The following is a 15,170-nucleotide window of genomic DNA, read 5'->3' on the forward strand; positions in this document are numbered from 1 at the left end:
ATAAGGCAAAACTCATGAAAATAAGTCCCCCTGTGGTCCTTTTGAATGCTTTATCACATTTAGGTGACACAAAATCATAGATCATTCATAATTTCACTCCATTGTGGTACAGAATATAAATGTATCCAGTTAAAACCGGGAACATCATCAAAACATTGCCACAAGTTGAGATACTCCAAAATATCTATAATACTGTTTCAGAATTAAATCTTGGACACTGAATTGTCTAATGTGTTTGGTGGCCTCCTTTGCTTTTGTTGGGATAAATTTTAACATCTTCCTCTCCACAAGCCTTGTTTTCAGTAACTGCACTTTGTTAAATGCTTTTTAAAAGCTGAAGTGTTTTGGCACTTCATTCACTACTTTGAGCAAAGATTTCCAACTGTTTTGCAACAGAACACACCCAGACTTTACAGGATTCATCCACATACCAGCATGGCACACTTAGGTTGACTTAGAGAGTCATTTCTCAAACATTTCTAAAACCTAGTTGATGATGACAGGCGGCAAATAGAAGGCGTGTACTACCATGCTGAAGTGTTTTTTGTATTCACAAAGCACTTTATCACAAAAATTTCAGAGTTCCAGTTTTTCTAACTATTTATCAATTTCTGCATTTATAGTTTATTTTGAGTTGGTAGGATATAGCCACTTGTTTGAATGCAGTTATGATTGTGCGTATGCCACACCCACGTCAAATAACTTTCTGCTCCATAGATTTCTTGATTTAGTAAGGACAATTATTTATAGCATCACAAAATTTGTATTTGTATTCTGCAAAATCAAATAATTTCATCTCGTGTTAAACTTTTGACAAATGACAGTAGCAGTCACACTAGCATGAAATGTTGCATCTGTGACAGAATGAACTTCCACCAGCTTCATTTTGATCCCAGGAAATAGATGGGGGAAAAAAATCAAACCATAATTGAAATTAATTGATTCTTCTGTTTAAAACACCTGTTAATACTAACATACAACTGGAATCATTTGTGTGGTGTTTTCTTCTGCTAATGAAACCAACACATTAAAGCTCTCACTTCACTTTTCCTATGTGCACAAAAAAACCCTGAACTTAAAAATATGCGGAATCAACATAGAATAGCATTTGATCTAAAGTAAAAGTCATGCTTCCTAGAGTGCTGTGTCAGTGAACCTTCCATAGCTGCCTGTGTTGAATTGTCATCCTTGGGCACAGTCTTGTTACAATAACTGTTAACATTTGAAGTAGTTACTGATGCTTCTTCAGCAGACTGGACTTATCTAGTGAATGATATCATTAAGGATACCATGGTGAATAATACCAATGAACATTTTGTGCCACTAACATCGTCAGCTTTCTTAAACAAACAAAAATTCAGTAATTTTTCATTTAATTTGCAGTTTTTTCTTTTTCAGTCCATTGCTGCTGAAGAGGATATTGCAAAGTAAAATAGAGTAACAATAGATAAATGACAAAAACACTGTAATGAGAGCATTCACACCATTCTTGAAAAGTCTGTTTCCTGCAAATATTTCACAGACACCTAACCTGTAATTTTCTGTTTCCCATGGATCCTTCTGACCAGTGTTTTGTGCATCTCAGGCTGCAGTAGGGGTCAGCACAACTGGTCAGTACATCCAGTGTCTGGCAGGGGCTCTACCAATTGAGAATGGAAGGAGTTAGCTGCCCCAGCTGCTCGTGTCCAACTGCTCTTTATTTTATTGGTGAGCATCCTGCCTGTTTTCCTTGAAAGAGAGGTATTTACTGCAGCCAAGATTGGAAAAGGACAGGAAAGGAGGTGGATTGTCATTGGTTACCATTCAGACTTAATCACACGTAAGAAAGAAAATTCTCTTCACTGTGCAGTTGTCTCATCACTGGTAGGCAAGACCATGGCTGAAGCCAGTCTTGGTGCATTTTAATGCAACTCTTAATAACAGTCCTTGGTTTAAAAAATGAAACATCTGGACAAAAGCTTCATCTGACAGGCTGCTGGGACAATGGGTGTAATCTAGCGCTTTCACAGACAAGCCATGGCCTAAGGTCACCCTAGTTAGAGATCACATTTCTCCGTCTGCTTTGTACTGTCCTCTTTGGGCCAGGCTGTTCTGATAACACTACCACTCTGCCCTCCTCTACTGTTGGCTCCAGTCCCACAGCTGAGCAAGCTTTTAAAAATCCACTGAGACCACATTGCTGGGTAACAACCCTCAGTGCCGTCCTCTTGAGTTGGAATAAAGTCGAGCTTTTCACATGGCCCAGGAAGCCTCTTAAGCTCCCACCCGCCCAGCTGGCCCCGCTAGATTTTAAGCTTCCTGGTGCCATGTACCTCGCCTGTCTGTTTTCTTCCCCAGTGTGGTACATGAGAGATGCTCAATGTATTTTCTCAAAGGAGTGAATATGATTTGAGTTGATGAAAGGAAAAAAGAGGGAGTGTCTTGCTAATCTTTGGGGATAAGGAATACAAGTCTCAATCTCTGTGTCCTGAACATTATTTCTACCTCTGATAACAAAGTTGGACAGCAGAATGTAGCACAGGACTAAATCATACCCGCTAGCAGAGATGTTATGATGCCTCCAAACTATCCTGATTCTGCAGTCTCCCATCCCCCTCCCGCCCCCTCCCTCCACCCAGGGAGGCAAGTGTGAATTCTAGTGAGTCTATTGTTTTCTCCAGCATTAGGTCAGAGATTTTGTTTTGCATATACTTGGTGTCTGTAACAGGGAAAAGTGCTTCTCTGGTTGATTTGGGGGAAACAGGGCCATGTGACAGTGGTGGTGGAGGAATACTTTGAAGTCACAATTTTGAGATCTTGTGTTCTTACACAACTGCTTTCTGTTGGATCTCTTTTTAAAACATGCTGCCGTTCAGTTTTATCACGAATGCCTTTCCAAGGACAGTAAATGGTTTTACGCACTATGACATCGTTTCCATGGCAACTAATGTATTTTAGCAAAGAGAGAGACTCTGCTAGAAGTAGGCTAAAAAGGACAAATACAGAAATGGCACAGTGTAAAATGTGGGACAGTGTGTGTTGTAGTAAAGATTTTTTTCTTTTTTTTCTGACTTCTTGTTTAGGAAAACCTGTATAACTAGATCTTGGCTTTTTTAACTCTTACTAATAAAATTTTTACTGCACCCAACACTGTCTAGTATTTTGCTGACACAGTTCTTTTAGTTAGTACTTGGATTTTTTTTTTTTTTTGCTTGCTTGTCTGTTTGCTTTAACATGTTCATTCCATCAACATACACACATTTGTAATTTCATCCATTTTTTAAATATGTTATCTTCACCTCGCGTTCTCCTGTGGCAGTCACCTCACATCCCTGCTGCCCTTGATGGCAGAGCTGCTCGAGAGGGCTGTCTCCACTACTGGTCTCCACATAGCATTTGTTAAAAAAATCAAAGCCATTCCAAGCAAGCTTTTACCCCACCACTCACTCCACTTACTCACCCCTCATCCTCTAAGACTATTACAGTTTACCTCTTTTGTTTTTTTAGAAGCTATCATGTAGAAGTATACATTTCCAATAATTCTACAAAACATCAAGCCCCAGGTGTGAGCGTTTGTGTAAACCCTGGTTTTTTAAAAAAAATAAGATGTTGGGTTATCCTGCTTCGTGCATCTGAATGTCCTTGGATTTTTTGTTATATGATAATAAAAACCCCTTTTGTGCTCTTAAATAAACCCCAAGTCGTGGGCAGATAGAAGTCAACTTCCTATTTAACAGAAAGAGAAACCAAGGGATAGCTCTTATGACTTACAAAGATAGCAAACCAGTCTATGGGCTGTACGATACCCTCATTTATGTTTTGTTGGACCACATGGTGCGTTTTAAAAATTTAAACCAACATTTAAAAGTTGGGCACTTTTGTATAAAAACTGAGATTTCCAGCTTCTCTTGAAAGAAAACAAAAAATTGGAAGGTCTGGCAAAACTGAGCCTGCCTTCCCTCATGATAACAGCCCTCCCAAGGCAGTGCTGCAGCTGTCCTCTTGGGATGGGGCAGGGCACTTCAGCTCACCCCAGCCCCGTCTCACCTGCTCCATTCATTTCTTTTACCTGCCCGGCCCCTGTGGGTTGTTTAATATGTGACTGTTGGTGTACCCTCTCCCTTTGCCCAATCACAGAGCAGATAAACAGCAGAGCTAGGACAGAACTTGGTTTCCAAGCCAACTGCTTCCTCCCTGGCTGTGGACCAAAATTCTGTGTTTTGGAGCGTAATTCATAGTGGTGAGAGGGATCATCGGGTGGTAGAGCCTACGCTTGTGCCTTACTGCTTGCAGTAGACCCTGCAGTTAATTGTACTGGGTACATTGTTCATACTTGAGGTGCCTCCCCCTCCTGTTTGTTTCTCTCAGAAGGTTATGTGTGCTGTCGGTTGTGACAGGCAGGATGGCAGCGCTCCACTAGGGGTAACTTTTATATGTGCGTAGAAACACTGGCCGGAGGTGAAAGCTCCGTCATCACAGGGGTCCCAGAGTTTGCAGATTTTCAGTGAGGTGAGTGAATATTTATACAAAAGAAATAAGAATGAGGTAGTAGAACAAAGTGTATCCGACATTGGCCAAGGCCCATGATGTCTTCCTTATGTGGGAGACTCAAGGGTGTTCTCCAGCCACCTTTGCTGTCCTCCCCAAGACTAGCCCCTTTCCTTTGAATTCCTCCGGGGTCCCCTTGATGTCAGGGTGCTGAAGATGCCCTTGGACGTGGCATCGACTTGTTCCCAGGCTCTTCACTGCCCTGTGCCCCTCACCATTCTGAACGTGCACGTATCCTTGTGCCCTTACTAGGGGTGGGTAAGGTGGGAGAAGAGTGGCAGGTGCTGCCATCTCACACCTTTGCTGCCATCTCGAACCTTGTTAGAAGGTTCACGTGTGCAGGAAGACACGGGAGAATGAGCTCGTCTGGGGCCAGAATGAATGGCCAGAGGAAAAAACATTTTTTCCTGGGGAAACGGAGCCATGAGGAATACGCCACAACGGAAGGCCTTGTTTGAGCTGGGTCCCGTCCCGGGGCCTGCCCCAGCTGTGGGGCGCACAGCAGATCGTGGTGCCCTGCGTGTCTGTGTGCAGCTGTGGAGGCCCCGGGTGCCCACTGTGAGAGTGGGCCTGTTCCCGGGCTGCAGGCAGGGAGCCAGGAGCCCCCGCCCCCCTTCGCCAGAGAACATTGAGGCGCTTCTGTGTGCACTCTGTATGTGTCTCAGCTTTCTTTGGAATTGTGGCAGAGTCTGGCCCTGCCTGGTCTTTTTTGTGCCTTGGATCCTAAGTTAAGAATAACCGAAGGAACACTGTCCCTGTTGACACGCTCGCTATGGAAGCTGCTATCAAATGGCCATTTTATCCTCAGTCGCCACTGACATTACACCACGTACAGCTCTGAGTTCTCACTTGAGTTTTGATTGAATAGATCTGTGATCGTTGGAGCAGAAAGAAGCCATTCAGACGTGAATATGTGGAGACGTGTCTAGTAACGTGCAGATGTTTTTTGGCAGGTCAATGAATATTTTAAGTCTTTTGCAAGTAGTAAAAAGGGTTGAACTGGGAATAGAGGAGACTCTGTGGCAGGAGAAAAGTATCCCTCATTTCTCTCTCAATCGTCCATTTCTTAAAATAATCAAACAGAAGCCTGGACCATGATTTAAATCTTGGATTCATCATGGCCCTTCCTTAAATCTCCACCTTATACAAGACGTGATTATGATTCTAATGTATTGAATCATAGTGATTCTAATGTATTGAATGGTTTCCCAGTAACTTTTTTTTTTTTTTAAGTAGAAAGGAAACACTGGGTAATATTAAAAATAACAGCAGGGCTTCCCTGGTGGCGCAGTGGTTGAGAGTCCGCCTGCCGATGCAGGGGACACGGGTTCGTGCCCCGGTCTGGGAAGATCCCGCATGCCGCGGAGAGGCTGGGCCCATGAGCCATGGCCGCTGAGCCTGCGCGTCTGGAGCCTGTGCCCCACAACGGGAGAGGCCACAACAGTAAGAGGCACGCGTACCGCAAAAAAAAAAAAAAAAATAACAGCAGAATCTCCAGATTGGATCTTTGTCCTTTATTTGTAGCTAAAGACACAGGACTAAATTTAAAGAACAGGTTGTCTTCTGGTTATGTGTGTATGTGTGCCTGGTATGTGGGTGCACCCTGGGTTTCTACACCCCTTCCTCAGTACCCACTCTTCTCGAACGTGCAGGAGGCAGCGGGGCAGCCTGATGCAGCGTGGTTTCATTTCCTTTATTTCTGCTGGTCAGTTTTTCATTAGTCACCCTGCCACTGCCCCTCTCAACCCTTCACCCCTCCATCTGCAGAGGCGGCCTGAGTGCCTGTGATGCGGCAGGCGCTGTACTCAGTGCCATCCTGGCCACAGATGAGCCAGCGTTCGAGCAGGAGAGGCAGGGAAACAGGTACTGCATGAAGTGCTGTAGGAACACACTGGAGATGAAATCCAGTTCTTCAGAGAAGTGGGACCAAAGGGAAACAGGTGCAGGAAAGTGATTCTGTCCTGACCCCTGAAGGCCAGTTAGGAGAAGTTTCTACTTACCCAGCACAGTGGGTGAGACTGGAATGACGATGCTTAGTCCAGTGCCAGGAATATGCTGGGGGCTGGATCTATTTTTCTGCCCTTTCCTGGGATAGAAGCGGATTGAGGATATACTGATGGGTGCAGACGTGTGCCCCTCACTGCCTGACTTCTGAGCTGGTGTATGCTGTCTCTCACCACCTGGCCTCTGCCTTAATGTCCCACCTTTCTCCCACCAGCCTTCCACCGTCCTCAGCCACCCCCGTGCACTGCCAAGCCGCTTGCCATTCTCCGAACATGTGGCCAGTGCCCCTTTGCCGGGCCTGGTTATTCCTCTGCCAGCACTGTGCTATCGCAAGGTGTGTAGGTGGAAATAGGAGAGCAGTGGAGGCAGGGGGATGGCTATATCAAGAGGGAGCTCAAAGCTGAGGGTTTCTCAGTGTTGTTCTTAGAGTTTTCTCTAAAAATAAAAATCTTTGTGTATTCCGCCAATGAGGGAGGACTTGAGCTGATCTGAAGAGTGGGGAGTGGTTCGTTCTGGGTCCAGGCCTCGTCCTTCGGCTTCCATCCCTGCGGTCAGTCACACATTTGCAGCGTTTCTGGATCTGCCTTTTCCAGTGGGGAATCTGGGTCACTTCAGTCATGTTCTCAAACAAAACATCAGCACTGCTTCAGCAGGAAGAATAAAAGCATGGAGCATGCCCTAATGCCCACAAGCCCACCACTGAATCCATTTATATCAAAATAGTCAACTATTTAAAATATCTGTATAAATACATATGCATATCTATATTTGTAAACACACATACACACATATGGGGAGGGAGGTGTCTATCTTGCCTTAAGTGTTAGAATCTTAAAACTTGGATATTGCAATAATCTAGATTTAGAAAACAGATGAAGTAGGAGAATAATTGGTCAAGTTTTTAAATAGAGGAGCCATTGAAATAAAATGTTACCTCTATTTCACCTAAACATTTGATGACCAAAATTTACTTACTCTCGACCTTTCAGGAACAGCCTTTACTTAAGAAAGATAGAACTGGTTTTAAAAACTAATGCCACTCTTCATTCAAAATGGGTTGCCGCATGAGTTTTACTTTCAGGCAATTCTATTTCATCCATCCGTATCCTCTTTGAAACAATGGAGCTGGCGCCTAAAAATATCTCAGGCCGTGTGCGCTTGCAGGGAGTCTTTGAGGTTAACGCTGTGACATCCTTCTGGGTTCTGGCTGCAGGGTGATACGTATATGTATTGTCTTTGTTAATTAGCTCGATCTGTTTAGTAAGCCTGAAAAAGAAATTGGATGATGCCGCATATATGTGCGTATGGGTAAGATTCCTCGTGTAGTAGTGAGCCAGCAGCTACAAGCAGCTTTTCAGTTTGCCTTTTGGTAGCGTGGAGTGAAGGCTCATTCGTTCAGAGCCTGTTGCTGAACTGGGTATCCTGTGTGACTGCAGTTGTGCTGTGTGCATGGGAGAGGCGAAGTTTCCTCACTACTTTGGAAAAGGGTAACGATTCTCCAGCTGCTCTTTCTGTGGCAGATGAAGGAATCTTTCACCTTGCATATGAGAACATTCCATTTTATAAATCAGAATGACAGCCTTCCTAAAGGGTTCAAGAGTGGAAGTCAGACTTCTACTGTATAGATGTTCCCTTTGGTGAAAAGTTCTCATAGTACTGACTTACTCTTTGCTGGTTATAGGGAGGCCAGTTGAAATTTCTGGACAGAGGGAATTCCCTTTTTATTTTATTTTTTTTACAGCTCAACAGTGTCTAGATCCCCAGTGGGTGAGCCAGAAGAAAAAGCATATATTGCCTGTTTGGTAGGACAAGACAGCATGTCTCAGAAGCAAGGAAGAGATGGGGGTTGTGGGTTGCTGAGGTGCGGGCTGTGGCGAGCTTGTTAGCGCGTCCTCTCCCTCCAGCCTCCGTGCTGCTCCTCTCGCGTGTCTGCAGTGAGTTCATGATTTGAATGCCCCTCTGCAGAAGACAATATATGAGTTTTTAATTCTCTTCCCCATGGTCATTTTTTCTTCCCTTCATTCTGAGTCATCTTTGATTAAACGAAACAAAGATGTGACTGTTAATTACACAGTCTTTCAAACAGTGCAAAAATTCTCTTTTGTGTGTAGGGAGGCGGGGTGGTGGTTTTGATAGGGATGGTAATTTATGATGGGGGTATTTTAAACCATTGACCAGGAAGAAAGATGCTAAGAATCATACTGAAAACAACTTTGAGTCTCTACTAAGATAGGAAAAATTGTTTCTGCTTTTTTTCTTCCAGATTTCTCACACCTTTTACTTTCTGCCCTAACATACTGCTGTCAACGTAATTCCATTCAACCATTGTTATTGTTCTCTTTAGACACCTTATTAAAACTGAAGCTTTGTTCGAACAGCTAAAATCACAAATAATAAATGAGGTACCGTAATATTGGCAGGTTGTAGGCAGAGTGCATGAGCAAGCTGGAGGTCTGCCACCCTGCGCCTGGCACTTTAAAGATTCATGTGAAGTGGGCATGGGTGCCGTCAGAGGCAGCATCAGCTGTGCCAGGGGCTTGACACAAGGTTCTAAGGTGATCTTGGGACTAGATTTCCATGGACAAGTTGTGCAGGTTGGTGGGTTGGCAGGCCTCCTGGAGAGGGGAGCCCCAGCTAATGGGAAAACAGGGCCATCCCAAGAAGGCTGTTTGACAGTGAGGCTCACCCGCAGTCAGATGGGAAGTGGAGCAGATAGGGTCTGGGGACAAAGGGGAGATTTAAGCCAAGAGGTAAGTTGAACAAGACCTTGGAGACACATTTTCAGTGTGTCCCAGCTATGGAAGACTTGTAGGCACTCTAAAGAAGGGGTGTGTGTGTGTGTGTGTGTGTGTGTGTGTGTGTGTGTACACACTCAAGACCTCCATCCCTATTTTTCCTGGCTCTGAAAAGTTAAGATCTCATGCTGGCTTCCTTTGGTGGTATGGGGCCAGGTCTTTGCAGTTGCAGGCAGGTGTTTGTAGCAAGTGTGACTTCACAACAATTGCATGAACAAGAAAAAAAAATTGTGGGCAAATTGATTGTCTGCAGCAAATGAAAATTCTGTGGTGGTGCTTTGTGGGTGGTTTACAGGCAAAGAGTGTTCGGTTCTCTTCTGATGTCTTTTTTTTTTTTTTTTCTTTTACAGTTTTTTGAAGAAGCAGGATGCTGATCTAGACGTGGAAAAAGTAAGTTGGCAAGTTTTGTACTAAGAGCATGTGCCTTGTAAATTAGAAAGGTTTTCCACTGGGACCCAGGATTTTGTCCACTTTGAACTTGGAATTGTGACGCTGAGCCCATAGGTTTCTAAGAGAGAGGTTGAGTTGGAGATGGAGCTGGTATATGATATAGAAAGTCTTAGCTCACTTAGGTGAACCTGCTACTTTCCCCCTTCCCTTATTTGTAACACTCAATTTTGATAATTATGGGAACATATGTTTTAGCTCTAAGATATGTCTCCCCAGCCCAGAAATAGAACAGAACAGCTGTCCCGTGGCTGCTTTAGGGGCTGCTGAGGGATGGGCAGCCCTCTGACTTCTGGTTAAGGGAGCTTCCCTGTAGTTCATTCATTGTTGGTTTTTCCTCTGCTCTCAGATGGCTGCTGCTTACTGCTGCCCTAGTTGTACCTTCGAATTGCAGTCACTGTGTAACGGGTCATGCTTTCATTCACTTAACGTTGCTGCCCACTGGGTGTTAGACACCTTGCTGGACTCTGCTGAGACAAAAATGAATGTGACGGATAATACACGGGTAATGATTACACAATATGATAGAGCCGTGCAAGAAGAGCTCTGGAAGCTCAGGCTGAGGGCTGGGCATCCAGAGAAGCTGCTGGAGGGAGGGGATGTGTGAAGGAACCAGGGTTTTCATTCTTTCTGTGAATGCTGGCGAGTCTTCTCTGCCTGTGCTTCTCTCATCTCCCAGGCATCTTGGATTCCCAGGAAAGGCTGTACTTACACAGGTCTCACCAGCCACCCATAGGACCCCTTTCTGCCTCAGACTCCATTGGCTAGTCACATCGTCTTGGGTGTAATTTTTCACTGGTTCTCTGGCCAGTCAGGGACTGCCACCTCATCATCCTAGAATGACCTGATTGTTATTTCTTATTTTGAATTTATGTGTGAGAGAGGTTCTTCTCCTGAACTGGAGCCATTCTGTCTGCATACAATGCACCTTTGTTTTAAGTTGAGGAAGTATACTATCTGAAACGTTGCTCGACACCAATTATGAGCAACCCCTCACCTTTGACCCCATGCAGCCCCCTAGCGATCTCCTCTCAGTCCTGGCCTTTTCAGCTCATACAAAGCAAGGGGACTGGGAAATAAAAGGGCTCTAGTCAGGGCCAGTAGAAGGGAGCCTTTGTAGAACCACCATCGGTTAGGTTTTGGCCGTGGAAGCCAGGGGTCGGCAGAGACTTCCCTATGGGGGTGAGTACTGTGGCCCTCTTGGGCCAGGCCAGGCCCCCAACAGGAGGAGCCTCTGGGCGCCAGGAGCCACCCCAGGGTGGTATAGCACAGAACAGCAGAACGCCTTGGGGGCGGGGGTACCCAGGAAGTGCCTGGTTCCAGGCTGCAAGGCTGGCCTGGCCTCATGCAGCCCAGCGTGAATCCCACAGCCACTAGGTAGGGAGGTCCAGCTCATGCGGGAAGCGTGTCTGTTGAGTTCCAAGGACCGGGCAGACCAGAGGGCTTGGTAAATGGGGTGGGGAGCCCCGAGTGGAATGGATTAAATTCTTGCTTCGGCTCTGCTGTTGACATGCTCTAAGATCTTAGGCGAGTCTACTCTCCTTTCTGAGCCTCATTTTTCTCATCAGGAAAGTGGTCTCTTTTCCAGGACCAAGTAAAAGTCTTCATTTTTTAACTTAAAAACACAAAACATATTTTTTTCGTTTTCTGACTTGAGCCTTGAATCAAAAAAGAAAAGTGACTGTTGGCCACAGCCCGTCGCAGGCTGGGAGCTCCTTTCAGGCAGAGCCTGATCCGTTGTACCTCCAGGTACTACTCTGGCAGCAGTGAGTGTCTAACAGAGGAATGAATGTGACCGACCCTGTCATGTGGGTTGGATGTTTGTAAGTACTGAGGGAAGTTAGAATAAAAGAAGCTAAGTGGGGGGTGGGAAATGCTTCTTGGGCTGCGTGAGTTTGGGCTTCTCTGAAGGGCTCTGCCTGTACCCTCTCAGACAAGGAGTTAATGACCTGAAAGACACTTAACCGCCCAAGGGGAGTTCACTATTTTAAAAGCTCTAATTCAAAAGCTCCAATTCCAAAATCTTTTTCTAATGCTCGGAGAAGGCTGTTGAGTACAGATATACCAACTTCTTTTTGCCTGTATTTATATGTATATCTGCCAGGAAGAATCTAGTACGGGGTGCGCCTCCATTGTTTAAGTAAATGATGCCTGTTAGCCAACCCAAGTGAAGAAAAATCACTGATGTCAGAGTGTGTTTTTTTCCCAGTAGATTTTCGGGTTTTCTCTTTCAGTCGAACATTTTGGTAAAGACAGAACTGTGAAAGGAAAATTAGCTTTGACATGCCAAAGCTCAAAGATAAATCAGCATACACTCTGTAATTATTAATTATTGTCTGTGGTTTATTGGACTTCCACTACATACTGAGTGCTTTTTATATGTGTCACACTTAACTGTTACAACAATAATGTGAGGAGACCATGTCCCTTATCATGAGTTGCCCAAGGCACCATAGTAATAGCAAGGATTCTAGTCATATCTGTCTGGTCCAGAGCCTTCTCTTTCTCATACCCCGTCTTACCTTGGAATTGATAGAATATTTGAGACAGTATATTTGTGTTACCTTTCTTGAAAAAGTTTTATGAGTAAGTAACGACAAATCAATATTACTTTCTAGAGAGGTCTTCCTTGACTCCCAGTCTGGATGGGGTTGCTCTCCCACCATGCACTTCTTCAAAACTATCGTTGTATAGTTATTTGTACAATAGCCATCTAATATCTGTTTCCTATTGGAATGTAAGCTTTGTCAGGTCTGAATCCTTCATGTGTTAAGCCTAGAGCCTGCACCTAGTAGGCCCTCTTAAGATGTTGAATGCTACATGACCAAATTGAGGGGTAATGAGACCCAATGAAAGCCACCTTGGTAGGTAGGAAAGTAAAAAACCTTATTGTGTACTCCAGAAATCATGTTCCTCTTCTCCATCTATGGGTTTTATCTGTGGAAATCATGCTTGTTAATAGCGTTCTACGGAGATAAGACAATCACTCCCTGGCTTTCTCCCCAAAAGTGCAAAGTTTCAAGCAGGCAAACGAACAGATAATTCTTAAGAATGAAGTAATCTGGGCAAGCAAAGCAAGTCTGAAGATTATCAAGGGAGGAGCAGTAAGAACACAAAGGAAAAATTAAACAGTTTTTTTCACAGAATCTTCTAGAATTATTGAGAGATACACTTCGAGTATGGTTTCCTTAAATAACTGATTTAAATATATAAGGTGTATATTCTTATAAAGGTGTATTTTATACTTCTATAAAATGTATGTTTCTTCTAAAAGTGAAACCCATCCTCAGCTGAATTTTAAAGAATATGTAGTTTTTATTTTTATGGCAGCAAAACAAAAATGTACTTTTTTTTTTCAAAAATGTACTTTTTAAAATAAAAAGCTGATAAAATTGAGTCATCTTATTTAGTAATTTAAATCATGATTTAAATGAATTTGATTAAAATAACACCTCTTTGGTCATAACTACTCTCCAAGTTCTGAGGAGACAGGTTTGATTTTCGTGTACCCTACATGGCCTTTGTCTAGCATGATTAAAGTATTTTGGCGCCTGCCTCGAGAGAGACCCTTGTCATATCTGTAGCTTCAGTGAGACCAAGAATTCCTGTACTGCTATTCCAGCTGTTCACAGGGCTTAGATAGCTGCCTTCAGGCCACAAATATGGCCAAAATACTACTGTCTGTTTGATAGACACGGAGGCCACCTCAACTAAAATTGTCATTCAGAAAGAAAAGTAAATTAAAAAATTACCTCCTGCTTTAGAGTTGTTTCCTTTCTCTCAGTGAATTCCTTGAAATGTGTTAGTCTGCATGTAAATGTACATAGAAGTTACTCCATTTTTCAGTCTTTCTTTTGTTTTACTGAGTCCCAAGAGAAATGATAAAAAATATCTGAGATTCTTATTGTGAAGCTAATAGTCTTATGAAAAAAAACCCCACCTCTTTCTAAACAGTGAAGGGTTCAAAATTCAAGACTGCGTTAGGCACTGAGCTTTAAAGTCATGTGTATGTGATTCCTAACAGCTGGTTGGGAAGAGGAAAAAATAGTTCATATTTTCCTTTAGTTGGGGGAATACAATTTCCAGGGGTCAGAGGATCAGCAGGGCTTATACGGGATGTCCGAAGGCTTGAGCATGCTGGTCACTGGGAAGGCATGCATCTGTGTCTCCAGGGGCAGCGTGTTGGGTGCATCACCTCACTGCTTGCTCTAAGGAGGAGGAGAGAGAGTGAAGAGGAGGGACAGCATAAGCAGAACTCTCTGTTGTCAGTAGAAGCCACTCTTCCTGAATGGAGGGGAGGGCTCAGCAGGTGCTTGTGGGTCCCTTAGGCCCTCTGAAACCCATGCCTAGGGGCCTGTGGGATGCCAGGTTTAGCCCCAATGAGCTTCCATTCTCCACGCCCCCTGCCCCAGCCTCACACACATACTGACCCATTCTACTGGTGACTGGGCATCGGGAAAGACCAGCATCTGTTTCACTGAGTAAGGGCCAGGCTTCACACAGACTGCTTTCCTGGTGACTAGGGCTCTAGAAAAGGGAATGGCTTTGGGTTGGGGGTGGGGGAGTGTGTGTGTGTAGGAGCGAGGAACTTGCACAGAATTCTGTTTTAGATTGAAGAGCAAACATTTTTAGTCCTGGATGAAAAATAGTTGTTATGCATCACCCATAATAACTGACCAGCTTTCTTCTACATAAATCTCTGGCTTGTAAAACTAAGCACTGCTGTCCAAGAAGAAAAAACATGCCCTCTGTCACTTTGAATTTCCAACATAATAAAAGATCCCTCTTCCTAGATATTATAAACCCAGGCAGATACTCGTGGCAGTTGGAAGAACTACAGGTAACAATATTACGTTGTCTAGTCCTGGATGCAGAGCAGTTAATTCATCCTTTCCTCAAACATTAATGAACTCAGGTGGGCCAACCACTGTTTAGACCACATGTCATCTTATTCACTTGTCCTAGTTTACATGTGAGGAAAACGAAGCTCAACAGAAATGAAATGATTTACCCAAGGACTTGAATCTAGGAAGCAGAAGATCTAAACTAGGTCTCGGTCTCTTTCCACTCCACTACGGAGGTTCTCTTGTACTGAGGTTCTCTTGAGCAGAAGACAGATGAATCATCATCAGCCTTCTGTCATCAAACTGTCAGTTTTATACGTACCTTTCATTTTCTCTTCCCTGATTTTAAAAGGACTTTCTCCCTTATTTGTGGCTTTTAAAATAGTAATGATGTTTTTATCAAGGAGACATTAGAAACTCAAAAGGGGAACCATTTCCTGAAACCTGACCTGGTGCCACCTGGTGGTTCCCTCAGTGACAGCATGAGAGTGACTTACAGAGGTGGTGGTGGTGGGAGTCTGGGGAGGCCTGCGGGACCCTCATTCTCTTTCCA

General features: G+C 44.0%; 1 protein-coding gene across 4 annotated transcripts in view; it reads left to right on the top strand.

The window, feature by feature from the left end:
* The window catches only part of FYN (FYN proto-oncogene, Src family tyrosine kinase), a 209,545-nt gene that overhangs the window by 16,350 nt on the left and 178,025 nt on the right, over positions 1–15,170 (top strand). For all 4 annotated transcript variants that reach the window (XM_060168328.1, XM_060168327.1, XM_060168326.1 and 1 more), the window contains exon 2: positions 9,677–9,716. The gene's annotated coding sequence lies outside the window, so the exon portion shown is untranslated. The remainder of the gene's footprint in view (positions 1–9,676; positions 9,717–15,170) is intronic.

This window comes from Lagenorhynchus albirostris, chromosome 12, assembly GCF_949774975.1.
Source record: "Lagenorhynchus albirostris chromosome 12, mLagAlb1.1, whole genome shotgun sequence".
NCBI lineage: Eukaryota > Metazoa > Chordata > Mammalia > Artiodactyla > Delphinidae > Lagenorhynchus > Lagenorhynchus albirostris.